This window comes from Triticum dicoccoides, chromosome 2A (genome assembly GCF_002162155.2).
Source record: "Triticum dicoccoides isolate Atlit2015 ecotype Zavitan chromosome 2A, WEW_v2.0, whole genome shotgun sequence".
Taxonomy (NCBI): Eukaryota; Viridiplantae; Streptophyta; class Magnoliopsida; order Poales; family Poaceae; genus Triticum; species Triticum dicoccoides.
Genome location: NC_041382.1, coordinates 66,335,867 through 66,352,240, shown reverse-complemented (window position 1 = coordinate 66,352,240; position 16,374 = coordinate 66,335,867).

Genomic DNA, 16,374 nt, shown 5'->3' with positions numbered 1-16,374 from the left:
AGTAGCTATGTGTTTGATCTCTCTCTCTCTCTCTCTCTCTCTCTCTCTCTCGTGTTCTTGAGTCGGCACGATCTTGATGTATCGCGAGCTTTGATATTATATTTGGATCTTATGATGTTTCTCCCCCTCTACTCTCTTGTGATGAATTGAGTTTTCCCTTTGAAGTTATCTTATCGAATTGAGTCTTTAAGGATTTGAGAACACTTGATGTATGTCTTGCATGTGCTTATCTGTGGTGACAATGGCATATCACGTGATCCACTTGATGTATGTTTTGGTGATCAACTTGCGAGTTCCATGACCTCGTGAACTTATGCATTAGGGTTGGCACATATTGTCGTCTTGACTCTCCGGTAGAATCTTTGAGGCACTCTTTGAAGTTCTTTGTGTTGGTTGAATAGATGAATCTAAGATTGTGTGATGCATGTCGTATAATCATACCCACGGATACTTGAGGTGACATTGGAGTATCTAGGTGACATTAGGGTTTTGGTTGATTTGTGTCTTTGATACGTCCATTTTGCATCATGCTTTTATATCGATATTTACTGCATTATGGGCTGTTATTACACATTATGTCACAATACTTATGCCTATTCTCTCTTATTTTACAAGATTTACATAAAGAGGGAGAATGCCGACAGCTGGGATTCTGGGCTGGAAAAGGAGCAAATATTAGAGACCAATTTTGCACAGCTCCAAAAGTCCTGAAACTTCACGGAAGATGTTTTCCAAATATATAAAAAATACTCAGCGAAAGAAACTCACCAGGGGGAACACACCCTACCCATGAGGGTGGGGGGCGCGGCCTACCCCCCTGGGCGCGCCCCTACCTCGTGGGCCCCCTGGTGGCCCTCCGGTGGCCATCTTCTGCTATATGGAGTCTTTCAATGGGAAAAAATCATAAGCCATCTTCTCGGACGAAACTCCGCCGCCACGAGGCGGAACCTTGGCGGAACCAATCTAGGGCTCTCGCGGAGCTGTTCTACAGGGGAAGCTTCCCTCCCAGAGGGGGAAATCATCGCCATCGTCATCACCAACGCTCCTCTCATCGGGAGAGGGAAATCTCCATCAACATCTTCATCAGCACCATCTCATCTCAAAACCCTAGTTCATCTCTTGTATCCAATTCTTGTCTCTAAGTCCGGGATTGGTGCTAGTAGGTTGCTAGTAGTGTTAATTACTCCTTGTAGTTGATGCTAGTTGGTTTAATTGGTGGAAGATCATATGTTCAGATCCTATATGCATATTAATACCCCTCTGATTATGAACATGTTTATGCTTTATGAGTAGTTACTTTTGTTCCTGAGGACATGGGAGAAGTCTTGCTATCAGTAGTCATGTGAATTTGGTATTCGTTCGATATTTTGATGAGATGTATGTTGTCTCTCCTGTATTGGTGTTATGTGAACGTCGACTAAATGACACTTCACCATTATTTGGGCCTAGAGTAAGGCATTGTGAAGTAATAAGTAGATGATGGGTTGCTAGAGTGACAGAAGCTTAAACCCTAGTTTATGCGTTGCTTCGTAAGGGGTTGATTTGGATCCATATGTTTCATGCTATGGTTAGGTTTACCTTAATACTTTTGTTGTAGTTGTGGATGCTTGCAATAGAGGTTAATCATAAGTGGGATGCTTGTCCAAGTAAGGGCATCACCCAAGCACTGGTCCACCCACATACCAAATTATCAAAGTACCGAACGCGAATCATATGAACGTGATGAAAACTAGCTTGACGATATTCCCATGTGTCCTCAGGACCGCTTTACATCATATAAGAGTTTGTCCAGGCTTGTCCTTTTCTACAAAAAGGATTGGGCCACATTGCTGCACCTTATTTACTTTTGTTACTTGTTGCTCGTTACAAATTATCTTATCACAAAACTATCTGTTACCACTTATTTCAGTACTTGCAGAGAATACCTTGCTGGAAACCGCTTATCATTTCCTTCTGCTCCTCGTTGGGTTCGACACTCTTACTTATCAGAAGGACTATAATAGATCCCCTATACTTGTGGGTCATCAAGACTCTTTTCTGGCGCCGTTGCCGGGGAGTGAAGCGCCTTTGGTATGTGGAATTTGGTAAGGAAAAATTTATATAGTGTGCTGAAATTTACTGTCACTTGTTACTATGGAAAGTAATCCTCTGAGGGGCTTGTTCGGGGTATCTTCACCCCGACCAGTAGAGCAAAGAGTTGCTCCTCAACCTACTGAACCTACTAAAAATGAAAATGAAAATGAAAATGCTTGCTTTGAAGTTCCTGCGGGTATGATAGAAAAACTGCTAGCTAATCCTTTTTTAGGAAATGGAACAAAACATCCTGATGAACATTTGATATATGTGGATGAAGTCTGTGGATTATTTAAGCTTGCAGGGGTACCCGGAGATGTTGTTAAGAAGAAGGTCTTCCCTTTATCTTTGAGGGGAGATTCATCGACAAGGTATAGGCTATGTGATGATATGAGGTCTTGGAATTACAAACGATTGAAATTGGAATTTCATCAGAAGTTTTATCCTATGCATCTTGTTCATCGTGATCGCAATTATATATATATAATTTTTGGCCTCGCGAAGGAGAAAGCATCGCTCAAGCTTGGGGGAGGCTTAAATCAATGTTATATTCATGCCCCAATCATGAGCTCTCAAGAGAAATTCAAAATTTTTATGCTCGGCTTTTTGGTAACAATCGCACCATGCTTGATACTTCTTGTGTTGGCTCTTTTATGATGAAGACTATTGGATTCAAATGGGATTTATTGGAAAGAATTAAATGCAACTCTGAAGATTGGGACCTCGACAATGGTATGGAGTCAGGTATGACACCTAGTTTTGATTGTGTTAAATCTTTTATGGATACCGATATTTTTCATAAATTTAGCACTAAATATGGACTTGACTCTGAGATAGTAGCTTCTTTCTATGAATCTTTTGCACCTATGTTGATCTCCCCAATGAGAAGTGGTTTAAATATCATCCTCCCATAGAAGTAAAAGTTGCTGCACCTATTAAAGTTGAAGAAAAGACTATCACTTATAACGATCCTGTTGTTCCTACTTCTTATGTTGAGAAACCACCTTTCCCTGTTAGGATAAAGGATCATGCTAAAGCTTCAACTGTAGTTCGTAAAAGCAATATTAAAACATATACACCTCCTGAGCAAGTTAAAGTTGAACCTAATATTGCTATTGTTAAAGATCTCTTGTCTGATAATATTGATGGGCATGTTATTTATTTCTATAATGAAACTACTAGAATTGCTAAACCCTGTGATAAAGATAAACCTAGACCCGTGGCATGCCTATTATTTCTGTTAAAATAGGAGATCATTGTTATCATGGCTTATGTGATATGGGTGCTAGTGCTAGTGCAATACCTATTAGACTTTATAGATAAATTATGCATGATATTGCACCTGTTGAGTTAGAATAAATTGACGTTATAATTAAACTTGCCAATAGAGATATTATTTCACCGATGGGAATTGTTAGAGATGTTGAAGTCTTGTGTGGGAAAACTAAATATCCTGCTGATTTTCTTGTTCTTGGTTCCCCACAAGATAGCTTTTGTCCCATTATATTTGGTAGACCCTTCTTGAACACTCTTAATGCTATCATAGATTGCAAAAGAGATGTTGTTACTATCGGTTTAGATGATATGGCTCATGAATTTAATTTTTCTAAATTTAGTAGACAACACCGTGAAGAAGAATTACCTAGTAAATATGAAGTTATTGGTCTTGCCTCTATTGCCGTACCTCCTAGTGATCCTTTAGAACAATATTTGCTAGACCATGAAACCGAGATGTTTATGAAAGAAAGAAGGGAATTAGATGAAGTATTCTTTAAACAGGAACCTATTCTGAAAAACAATTTACCTGTTGAAATCCTAGGGGATCCTCCTCCACCCAAGGGTGATCCCGTGTTTGAGCTTAAACCGTTACCTGATACTCTTAAATATGCTTTATCTTGATGAGAAAAAGATATATCCTGTTATTATTAGTGCTAACCTTTCAGAGCATGAGGAAGAGAGATTATTGAAAACTCTGAAGAAGCACCGTGCTGCTATTGGGTATACTCTTGATGATCTTAAGGGCATTAGTCCCACTCTATGTCAACATAAAATTAATTTGGAAGAAGTGCTAAACCAGTTCATGATCATCAACACCGGCTGAATCCTAAAATGAAAGAAGTGGTAAGAAAGGAGATACTAAAGCTCCTTGAGGCAGGTATAATTTATCCCGTTGCTGATAGTCAGTGGGTAAGCCATGTCCATTGTGTCCCTAAGAAGGGAGGTATTACTGTTGTTCCTAATGATAAAGATGAATTGATTCCTCAAAGAATTATTACAGGTTATAGGATGGTAATTGATTTTCGCAAATTAAATAAGGCTACTAAAAATGATCATTACCCCTTACCTTTTATCGATCAAATGCTAGAAAGATAGTCCAAACATACACATTTTTGCTTTCTAGATGGTTATTCTGGTTTATCTCAAATACCTGTGTCAGCCATAGATCAATCAAAGACTACTTTTACATGCCCTTTTGGTACTTTTGCTTATAGACGTATGCCTTTTGGTTTATGTAATGCACCTGCTACCTTTCAAAGATGCATGATGGCTATATTCTTTGACTTTTGTGAAAAGATTTGTGAGGTTTTCATGGACGACTTTTCCGTCTATGGATCTTCTTTTGATGATTGCTTGAGCAACCTTGATCGAGTTTTGCAGAGATGTGAAGAAACTAATCTTGTCTTGAATTGGGAAAAGTGCCACTTTATGGTTAATGAAGGTATTGTCTTGGGGCATAAAGTTTCTGAAAGAGGTATTGAAGTTGATAAAGCCAAGGTTGATGCTATTGAAAAGATGCCATGTCCCAAGGACATCAAAGGTATAAGAAGTTTCCTTGGTCATGCCAGTTTTTATAGGAGGTTCATTAAGGACTTCTCAAAAATTTCTCGGCCTCTGACTAATTTATTACAAAAAGATATACCATTTTTTTTGATGATGATTGTGTAGAAGCATTTGAAATACTTAAGAAAGCATTGATTTCTGCACCTATTGTTCAGCCACCTGATTGGAATTTACCCTTTGAAATCATGTGTGATGCTAGTGATTATGCTGTAGGCGTTTTTCTAGGACAAAGAGTTGATAAGAAACTAAATGTTATTCAATATGCTAGTAAAACTCTAGACAATGCTCAAAGAAATTATGCTACTACTGAAAAAGAATTCTTAGCAGTTGTATTTGCTTGTGATAAGTTTAGACCTTATATTGTTGATTCTAAAGTAACTATTCACACTGATCACGTTGCTATTAAATATCTCATGGAAAAGAAAGATGGTAAACCTAGAGTTATTAGATGGGTTCTCTTGCTACAAGAATTTGATTTGCATATTGTTGATAGAAAAGGAGCTGAGAACCCCGTTGCAGACAACTTGTCTAGGTTAGAAAATGTGCTTGATGACCCACTACCTATTGATGATAGCTTTCCTGATGAGCAATTAAATGTCATAAATGCTTCTCATACTGCTCCATGGTATGCTGATTATGTTAATTACATTGTTGCTAAGTTTATACCACCTAGTTTCACATACCAGCAAAAGAAAAAGTTGTTCTATGATTTGAGGCATTACTTTTGGGATGACCCACATCTTTATAAAGAAGGAGTAGATGGTGTTATTAGACGTTGTGTACCTGAGCATGAACAGGAACAGATCCTACGCAAGTCTCACTCCGAAGCTTATGGAGGACACCATGCTGGAGATAGAACTGCACATAAGGTACTGCAATCTGGTTTTTATTGGCCTACTCTCTTCAAGGATGCCCGTAAGTTTGTCTTATCTTGTGATGAATGTCAAAGAATTGGTAATATTAGTAGACGTCAAGAAATTCCTATGAATTATTCACTTATTATTGAACCATTTGATGTTTGGGGCTTTGACTATATGGGACCTTTTCCTTCCTCTAATGGTTATACACATATTTTAGTTGTTGTTGATTACGTTACTAAGTGGGTAGAAGCTATTCCAACTAGTAGTGTTGATCATAACACTTCTATTAAAATGCTTAAAGAAGTTATTTTTCCAAGATTTGGAGTCCCTAGATATTTAATGACTAATGGTGGTTCACATTTTATTGATGGTGCTTTCCATAAAATGCTTGCTAAATATGATGTTAATCATAGAATTGCATCTCCTTATCACCCTCAGTCTAGTGGTCAAGTAGAATTGAGTAATAGAGAACTCAAATTAATTTTGAAAAAGACTGTTAATAGGTCTAGAAATAATTGGTCCAAGAAACTTGATGATGCATTATGGGCCTATAGAACTGCATATAAAAATCCTATGGGTATGTCTCCGTATAAAATGGTCTATGGAAAAGCATGTCACTTACCTCTCGAACTAGAACACAAGGCTTATTGGGCTATTAAAGAACTTAATTATGATTTTAAACCTGCCGATGAGAAGAGGTTATTTGATAGCTCACTTGATGAATGGAGAACCCAAGCCTACGGAAATGCCAAGTTGTTTAAAGAAAAACTTAAAAGATGGCATGACAAAAGGATACAAAAGTGTGAGTTTAATGTAGGTGATTATGTATTGCTATACAACTCTCATTTAAGATTTTTTGCAGGAAAACTTCTCTCTAAATGGGAAGGTCCTTACGTTATCGAGGAGGTCTACCATTCCAGTGCCATAAAAATCAACAACTTCGAAGGCACAAATCCGAAGGTGGTAAACGGTCAAAGAATCAAACATTATATCTCAGGTAATCCCATAAATGTTGAAACCAATGTTATTGAAACCGTAACCCCGGAGGAATACATAAGGGACACTTTCCGGAACGTTTCAGACTCCGAAAAGGAATAGGTATGTGGTACGGTAAGTAAACCGACTCCAAAACAGTTTTAAGGAAATATTTCTCCGTTTTGGAATATTTAGAAAAATAGAAAAATAAGAAGCAGTCCGGGAAGGACACGAGGCCTCCACGAGGGTGGAGGGTGCGTCCTACTCTACTGGGCGCGCCCCCTACCTCGTGGGCACCTCGTGTGCTCTCCGGACTCCGTTTTCGTACACGACACGTATTTTGGTCGGTAAAAATTCATTATATAATCTCCCGGGGGTTTTGACTCCCGTATCACGCAAAAATCTCCTGTCTTTGTGTCGAGCTGTTTTCTGTTAGGGTTGTCAAGGCCAGGCACTATGTCATCTCCCTCCTCCTCCAACCATGAGGGCAACGATGCTTGGCTAATGAAGATAGAGCTGAAGAGAGAAGAATCCAAGGAGATCAACAAGGATGAAGGGATCAAGAAGGCCATGGAGGACCAAGTTCCGGCAACAGAAGACACCCTTCAACTGGATCACAACCTTCTTACCCCAACAGAAATTGAAGCTTTCAAGATGATTGAGTTAGCTCGTATACAAAATAAGTATCTCACATGTGAAAATATTTTGTTGAAGGAGCACATCATCGCACTCAAGGGCATTATCCGCAAGTTAGAAGACCTCGTACGCTCAATGTGCGACTATCCATCATCAACATCCCCACCTTCTTCACCAACAAAGGAGACATAATCACATGGGCATGGGCACTCCACTTGGCAACTGCCAAGCTTGGGGGAGTGCCCCGGTATCGTATCACCATCACTTTTATCTTTACCGTTTTTTCTTAGTTCGATCATTTTGGTAATATCTTGATCTAGTAGAATAAAAGTTCTTAGTATGATCTAGTCGTGAGTTTTGCTTTATTATCCTTCTATGTAATCGAGTCCGTGAGCTATATAATAAAGATTAGTGTTGAGTCAAGGGCTTGATTAATTTTGCCATGATCCTAAGTGAATAAAAAAAAAGAGAAAGAAATAAAAAGAAACAAAGAGATCATGTGAATCTTATGGAGAGTAATGAGCTCACATAGAAAGAGTATGATGAATAAAAGTTGTTGAGGGTTGACAAACACAGTTTTGGTCATCGTTCCAATTAATAGGAAGTAATAAAGAAAGAGAGGTCTTCACATATAAATATACTATCTTGGACAACTTTTATGATTGTGAGCACTCATTAAAATATGACATGCTAAAGAGTTGACATTGGACAAGGAAGACAACGTAATGGGTTATGTTTTCTTACATCTGAAATAAATTATATTGTCTTGGATCTTCCAACATGATGAGCTTGCTTTTCCCCCTCATGCTAGCCAAATTCATTGCACCAAGTTGAGATACTACTTGTGCTCCCAAATACCCTTAAACCAGTCTTGCCATAAGAGTCCACCATATCTACCTATGGATTGAGTAAGATCCATCAAGTAAGTTGTCATCGGTGCAAGCAATAAAAATTGCTCTCTAAATATGTATGATTGATTGGTGTGGAGGAAATAAGCTTTATACGATCGTGTGATATGGAAGTAATAAAAGCAACAAACTGCATAATAAAGGTCCATATCACAAGTGGCAATATAAAGTGACGTTCTTTCGCATTAAGATTTTGTGCATCCAACCATAAAAGTGCACGACAACCTCTGCTTCCCTCTGCGAAGGGCCTATCTTTTACTTTTATCTCCTACATTGCATAAGAGTCATGGTGATCTTCACCCTTCCTTTTTACATTTTATCCTTTGGCAAGCACAATATGTTGGAAAGATCCTGGTATATATGGCTAATTGGATGTGAGTTTTCATGAACTATTACTGTTGACATTACCCTTGAGGTAAAATGTTGGGAGGCAAAGCTATAAGCCCCTATCTTTCTCTGTGTCCGATTAAAACTTCATACCCATAAGTATTGTGTGAGTGTTAGCAATTGTGAAAGACTATATGATAGTTGAGTATGTGGACTTGCTGAAAAGCTCTTATACATTGACTCTTTCCTATGTTATGATAAATTGCAATTGCTTCAATGACTGAGATTGTAGTTTGTTAGTTTTCAATGAAGTTTACGATTCATACTTGATATTGTGATTGAATTATTACTCTAGCATTAGAGATTACATGACAAAGAATTATATGAGTTGTTGTTCTAAGAATGATCATGATGCCCTCATGTCTGTATTTTATTTTTATCGACACCTCTATCTCTGAACATGTGGACATATTTTTCGATTTTGGCTTTTCGCTTGAGGACAAGCGAGGTCTAAGCTTGGGGGAGTTGATACGTCCATTTTGCACCATGCTTTTATATCGATATTTACTGCATTATGGGTTGTTATTACACATTATGTCACAATACTTATGCCCATTCTCTCTTATTTTACAAGGTTTACATAAAGAGGGAGAATGCCGACAGCTGGGATTCTGGGCTGGAAAAGGAGCAAATATTAGAGACCTATTCTGCATAGCTCCAAAAGTCCTGAAACTCCGCCGCCATGAGGCGGAACCTTGGCGGAACCAATCTAGGGCTCTGGCGGAGCTGTTCTGCTGGGGAAACTTCCCTCCCGGAGGGGGAAATCATCGCCATCGTCATCACCAATGCTCCTCTCATTGGGAGAGGGAAATCTCCATCAACATCTTCATCAACACCATCTCATATCAAAACCCTAGTTCATCTCTTGTATCCAATTCTTGTCTCTAAGTCCGGGATTGGTGTTAGTAGGTTGCTAGTAGTGTTAATTACTCCTTGATGCTAGTTGGTTTAATTGGTGGAAGATCATATGTTCAGATCCTATATGCATATTAATACCCCTCTGATTATGAACATGTTTATACTTTGTGAGTAGTTACTTTTGTTCCCGAGGACATGGTAGAAGTCTTGCTATCAGTAGTCATGTGAATTTGGTATTTGTTTGATATTTTGATGAGATGTATGTTGTCTCTCCTCTAGTGGTGTTATGTGAATGTCGACTACATGACACTTCACCATTATTTGGGCCTAGAGGAAGGCATTGGGAAGTAATAAGTAGATGATGGGTTGCTAGAGTGACAGAAGCTTAAACCCTAGTTTATGTGTTGCTTCGTACGGGGCTGATTTGGATCCATATGTTTCGTGCTATGGTTAGGTCTACCTTAATACTTTTGTTGTAGTTGCGGATGCTTGCAATAGAGGTTAATCATAAGTGGGATGCTTGTCCAAGTAAGGGCAGCACCCAAGCACCGGTCCACCCACATACCAAATTATCAAAGTAACGAACGCGAATCATATGAACATGATGAAAACTAGCTTGACGATATTCCCATGTGTCCTCGGGAGCGCTTTACATCATATAAGAGTTTGTCTAGGCTTGTCCTTTGCTACAAAAAGGATTGGGCCACATTGCTGCACCTTATTTACTTTTGTTACTTGTTGCTCGTTACAAATTATCTTATCACAAAACTATCTGTTACCACTTATTTCAGTACTTACAGAGAATACCTTGCTAGAAACCGCTTATCATTTCCTTCTGCTCCTCGTTGGGTTTGACACTCTTACTTATCGAAAGGACTACAATAGATCCCCTATACTTGTGAGTCATCAGTCTTAAGGTGTTATTCTAGTACGAACTCTGATAGATTGAACGAAAAGAATAGCTTCATGTTATTTTACTACGTACTCTTGAATAGATCGATCAGAAAGGATAACTTTGAGGTGGTTTCATACCCTACCATAATCTCTTCGTTTGTTCTCCGCTATTAGTGACTTTGGAGTGACTCTTTGTTGCATGATGAGGGATAGTTATATGATCCAATTATGTTATTATTGTTGAGAGAACTTGCACTTGTGAAAGTATGAACCCTAGGCCTTGTTTCAACATATTGCAATACCGCTTGTGCTCACTTTTATCATTAGTTACCTTACTGTTTTTTATATTTTCAGATTACAAAAACCTTTATCTACCATCCATATTGCACTTGTATCACCATCTCTTCACCAAACTAGTGCACCTATACAATTTACCATTGTATTGGGTGTGTTGGGGACACAAGAGTCTCTTTGTTATTTGGTTGCAGGGTTGTTTGAGAGAGACCATCTTCATCCTATGCCTCCCACGGATTGATAAATCTTAGGTCATCCACTTGAGGGAAATTTGCTACTGTCCTACAAACCTATGCACTTGGAGGCTCAACAATGTCTACAAGAAGAAGATTGTATAGTAGACATCAGAACGCATTAAAATTCAACGGAACAACAACACGGGTCATCTATCTACAACAACATAGACATGCAAAATACTATCAGGTACTAAGTTCATGATAAATAAAAGTTCAATTAATCAAATTACTTAAGAACTCCCACTTAGATAGACATCTCTCTAATCATCTAAGTGATCACGTGATCCATATCAACTAAACCATGTCCGATCATCACGTGAGATGGAGTAGTTTTTAATGGTGAACATCACTATGTTGATCATATCTACTATATGATTCACGCTCGACCTTTTGGTCTCCAGTGTTCGGAGGGCATATCTGCATATGCTATGCTCGTCAAGTTTAACCCGAGTATTCCGCGTGTGCAAAACTGGCTTGCATCTGTTGTATGTGAACGTAGAGCTTATCACACCCAATCATCATGTGGTGTCTCGGCACGACAAACTGTAGCAACGGTGCATACTCAGGGAGAACACTTATACCTTGAAATTTATAGATAGATCATCTTATAATGCTACCACCGAACTAAGCAAAATAAGATGCATAAAGGATAAACATCACATGCAATCAATATAAGTGATATGATATGGTCATCATCATCGTGTGCCTTTGATCTCCATCTCCAAAGCACCGTCATGATCACCATCGTCACCGGCTTGACACCTTGATCTCCATCGAAGCATCATTGTCGTCTCGCCAACTATTGCTTCTACGACTATCGCTACCGCTTAGTGATAAAGTAAAGCAATTACATGGTGATTGCATTTCATACAATAAAGCGACAACCATATGGCTCCTGCCAGTTGCCGATAACAGTGTTACAAAACATGATCATCTCATACAATAAAATTTAGCATCATGTCTTGACCATATCACATCACAACATGCTCTGCAAAAACAAGTTAGACGTCCTCTACTTTGTTGTTGCAAGTTTTGCGTGGCTGCTACGGGCTGAGCAAGAACCGTTCTTACCTACGCATCAAAAACCACAACGCGGTATAGTGATTGCTTTCTGATCTTCAGAAAGAACCCTGTTCATTGAATCCGATTCAACTAAAGTTGGAGAAACAGACACCCACTAGCCACCTGTGTGTGCAGCATGTCGGTAGAACCAGTCTCGCGTAAGCGTACGCGTAATGTCGGTCAGGGCCGCTTCATCCAACAATGCCGCTGAATCAAGAATCAACTAGTGATGACAAGCAATATGTATATACCCACGCCCACAACTCCTTTGTGTTCTACTCGTGCATATAACATCTACGCATAAACCTGGCTCGGATGCCACTCTTGGGGAACACAGTAATTTTAAAAAAATTCAAACGCACACGCAAGATCATGGTGATGCATAGCAATGAGAGGGGAGAGTATCGTCTACGTACCCTCGTAGACTGTAAGCGGAAGCGTTATGACAACGCGGTTGATGTAGTCATACGTCTTCACGATCGACCGATCTAGTACCAAAGATATGGCACCTCAGCGATCTGCACACGTTTGGCTCGGCGACATCCCACGAACTCACGATCCAGTAGAGCTTCGAGGGAGAGCTTTGTCAGCACGACGGCGTGATGACGGTGATGATGTTGCTACCGGAACAGGGCTTCACCCAAGCACCGCTACGATATTACCGAGGTGGATTATAGTTGAAGGGGGCACCGCACACGACTAAAGATCAATAACCAACTTGTGTGTCTATGGGGTGCCCCCTCCCCCGTATATAAAGGAGTGGAGGAGGGGGAGGGGGCCGGCCTCTCTAGGCGCGCCCCAAGGGAGTCCTACTCCCACCGGGAGTAGGATTCCCCCTTCCCTTTGTTGGTTCTAGGAGAGAAGGAAGGATGAAGAAGAAGGAAGGAAAGGGGCCTCCCAATTCAGATTGGGCTTTGGGGGGGGGGCCTCCTTTGCTTATTTTCCATTCTCTTCCACTAAGGCCCAATAAGGCCCATATACCTCCCGGGGGGTTCCGGTAACCTCCCGGTGCTCCGGTATACTCCCGATTTCACTCGGAACCATTCCGATGTCCAAACATAGGCTTCCAATATATCGATTTTTGCGTCTCGACCATTTCGAGACTCCTCGTCATGTCCGTGGTCAAACCCGGGAGTCCAAACTATCTTCGGTACATCAAAACACATAAACTCATGATACCGATCATCACCGAACGTTAAGCGTGCGGACCCTACGGGTTTGAGAACTATGTAGACATGACCGAGACATGTCTCCCGGTCAATAACCAATAGCGGAACCTGGATGCTCATATTGGTTCCTACATATTCTATGAAGATCTTTATCGGTCAAACCGCATAACGATATACGTTATTCCCTTTGTCATGGGTGTGTTACTTGCCCGAGATTCGATTGTCGGTATCTCAATACCTAGTTCAATCTCGTTACCAGCAAGTCTCTTTACTCGTTTCGTAATGCTACATCCCGTAACTAACTCATTAGCTACATTGCTTGCAAGGCTTATAGTGATGTACATTACCGAGAGGGCCCAGAGACACCTCTCCGACAATCGGAGTGACAAATCCTAATCTTGATCCTGCCAACTCTACAAACACCATCGGAGAAACCTGTAGAGCACCTTTATAATCACCCAGTTACGTTGTGATGTTTGGTAGCACACAAAGTGTTCCTTCGGTATTCGGGAGTTGCATAATCTCATAGTCATAGGAACATGTATAGTTATGGAGAAAGCAATAGCAACAAACTAAACGATCATCGTGCTAAGCTAACGGATGGGTCAAGTCAATCACATCATTCTCTAATGATGTGATCCCGTTAATCAAATGACAACTCATGTCTATGGTTAGGAAACATAACCATCATTGATTCAACGAGCTAGTCAAGTAGAGGCAAACTAGTGACACTCTGTTTGTCTATGTATTCACACATGTACTAAGTTTCCGGTTAATACAATTCTAGTATGAATAATAAACATTTATCATTTCATTAGGAAATATAAATAACAATTTTATTATTGCCTCTAGGGCATATTCCCTTCAGTTTTGACTTTTGAGTGATACACGCATATAAGACTAATCTCGATTGCCAATAATGTGAACCACTATTTCTTTGTTTCCAGAGTGGTAGTGAATAACATTGACTGAACTAATGGACAGTGTGATACATTCAAATATAGCTTGCAAAGAGATGTGAAGATGATAATAATGGAGTCAATGATTCCCCAATCTTTTGACACTTGAATTTTAGAGATGGCAAACATTGCAACTAACCAGTTGAAAGAAATTCCAGTCATAGATGCCAGTACAACTCCACCAACAAGTGGCACGAGAGAACCTAATACAAGTAGAGAAGGTGTCTGCAAGAACAGAACAATTAAGAACAACAGATTCATCTCTTTCTACGCATTATATTATTGGGACAGATAACACAGGAAAGCCTGAAACCAAATACCTGCCTGAGCAATAAGACGAAGAGTCTAACACCGTCCCCAGCCTTGATGGTGTGTGTGTAGGAGATAACCACCTTGCCCAAATTCATGTTGGCGAAGACATTGGCCATCATGTGTATTAACGCCAAAGGAAGGACCTTTTGGCGTCATCACTCGTTGCCTCAATGCCTCGATCCCGTACTCGCCAACGGTTTCGCTCAGTCTGTGTCATGCTAACTCCAAAAATGGACGATGTGGCCGTCGGTCGATGGTTCAAGATCTGATCGATGCAAGAGATGTCTATGATCCCTTATCCATCTACGATCGCACCATGGTGATCCTTGACTGCAAGTAAGTTTCTCTGCAATATCTCCTTACTGCCACTTCCATCCTCACCTAAACAATATGCCTACACTTCTCTATCTTGTACCTGCACCAGATCTCAAATTAGAAACCACTAATTCAAACCTTACTTTTTGAGCGGTTCAAGCTTCGTGGTATTTGTGAATTCCCCGACACATATCTTGGGAAAAGGTGGACATGATTCGGTGCTATTTGGTCATTATCTTAAAAGTTAAAGCTTATCAAGTGGTTTTGTATACTCAAAAATATCACATCAGTAGTATTGGAAGAGCCAAATAGGTACTTAGTTCTATCTTTCTTTTGGTGCTATCGGTATGATATTCTTAATTCTCGGGGTTTGGTTCCAACTAATGCATATGTATGTAACTTTTCGTGTAACTCATGTAATTACCTTGCTTGATTCCCCTTTCATATAATTGTGTCCAACTATTAATGAAGATCTTTCTAATATTGATGAATATCATACAAAGTGTGTTCCTGTTGCGTCTATTTTGACTAGCTTGATTTTGCTACTTTGCTATCATGGACAAATTACTAAATATTTGTGTCTCCATGTTGCTAGATAAGGTCACTCCGTTGAAGTGTTTCTCTCCAAAAACGTAGTGCTACTCAAACCAGCGTCGAGTTTAATATTGAGATGTGGACAATCCTTGAAATGATTAAATAGATACACATTGTTCTTTCTTTGATACGATATTAAATATGTGTTAGCCATGCTGGAACACCCGGCTTTTTAGTTGTGCTCACTTTTCCCCATTTGTTAACTTTTTCCTTACTTTTCCCCATGTCTCGGGTTGTTGCTTTCACATTTTCCTCACTTTTCCCCCTGAAAATTTTCTAAAAAGGATGCAAAACTCACGAATGGGGAAAAGTGAGCACAACTAAGAAACTAGGGGCATAGATTTAAAAATCCACCGCTATTTTTTTACTACGTATTACTTAATGCAATTTTTAGCTCTTGTATTTTCTTTTCTCATGTACAACAAGCAATTTAATTTGTGTTACAGCGTCCACCTTTGTGGTTTTCACAACCGCAATGATAGATGGACATTTCATGTACGAGCAATTGCATGGCAGACTAGTGTCGGATGCCATGTTGTCAGCACTCCATCGCCACCTTTTTTACCACTTCGAGTGACTCCTCATGCACCCTTCTCCACAGTCGGCACCTATCTGTGTTCCTCTTCCCTCGAGAACTTAGTTGATCTGTTTTGTCAAAAAAATTATGTAGGTTTAGACAGGGTTGGGTTGGCTTATATATATATCATAGGCTTGACTAAGTTAAGAATGCTTGAAAAAATTACTTGCAAGAGAAACAAGCCAAGAATAGCAACGTCGATGTAGTTTCTTCGCTCTAGGTGCTATGAATTTCCGAACTGCAATTCCAGTGGAGGTGATTTTTATGGATATTGGTTGTTGATATCTGGTTCTACCTTCAGACGTGCCTGCTGTTTCATGCATATATGTTCAACGTACTTGTGTGATACAAGTCATTCAAAATTATATAACATATCTTTGACCTGGAAGTGACTCTCCTCCCGACTCCTCCCGAGATCCCATCT